The following is a 1,113-nucleotide window of genomic DNA, read 5'->3' as shown; positions in this document are numbered from 1 at the left end:
TCCCGGTTTTTTTGCCGGATTTACCGTCGTGCTCGTCGAACTTGTCGATGAGGGTGCACATGCGGTAATCCCAGAGCTGGATGACGCCGTTGTGGAGGCTCGTGAGGATCCAGGGCCGCTTCGGGTGGAAGCTGAGCCCTGGAAAAGCAGGAAAAGTTGGGAAAGGGCTGGGAAAAAGCTGGGAAAAGATTGGGGGAAAAATGGGGGAAGGGACGGGGGAAAGGTGGGGAAAGGATGGGGGGGAAACAGGGAAAAGATGGGGAAGGACAGGGAAAAGGCTGGGAAAAAACCGGGAAAAGGCTGGGAAAGAACCGGGAAAAGGCTGAGGAAAGAACCGGGAAAAGCCTGGGAATGGACAGGGAAAACCCTGGGAAAAAACAGGGAAAAGCTTGGGAAAAACAGGGAAAAGATGAGGAAAGGATGGAGAAAACCTGGGAAAAAACAGGGAAAACCTGGGAAAGGACAGGGAAAAACCTGGGAAAGGCCAAGAGAAAACCTTGGGAAGAGACAGGGAAAAGCCTGGGAAAGGATGGGGAAAACCTGGGAATGGACAAGGGAAAAGATGAGGAAAGGATGGGGAAAACCTTGGGAAGAAACGGGGGAAGAAACAGGGAAAAACCTGGGAAAGGATGGGAAAAATACAGGGAAAAAATGGGGAAAAAAATAGGGGAATCTCTGGGAAGAGACAAGGAAAACCCTGGGGAAAAATGGGAAAAAGCCCGGGGGAAAAATGGGAAAAAGCCCAGGGGAAAAATGGGAAAAAGCCCGGGAAGAGACAGAGAAAACTCTGGAGAAGGACAGGGAAGAGCCAGGGAATGGACAGGGGAAAGATGGGAAAAAGCTTGGGAAGAGACGGGGAAAAAACTGGGAAAAAAACGGGGAAAAAAACGGGGAAAAAAACGGGGAAAAAAACGGGGAAAAAAACGGGGAAAAAAACGGGGAAAGGACAGGGGAAAGCCTGGGAAAAGCTGGGGAAACAACAGGAAAAATACAGGGAAAAGCTGGGGAAAAAAATAGGGAACAGATGAGAAAAAGATGGGGAAAAGATGGGGAAAACCTTGGGAAGAGATGGGGGAAAGAACGGGGGAAAGAACGGGGGAACGACGGGGGGAA

Source organism: Corvus brachyrhynchos, unplaced genomic scaffold, assembly GCF_000691975.1.
Source record: "Corvus brachyrhynchos isolate BGI_N302 unplaced genomic scaffold, ASM69197v1 scaffold2690, whole genome shotgun sequence".
Lineage (NCBI taxonomy): Eukaryota > Metazoa > Chordata > Aves > Passeriformes > Corvidae > Corvus > Corvus brachyrhynchos.
This window is presented reverse-complemented; position numbering follows the sequence as displayed.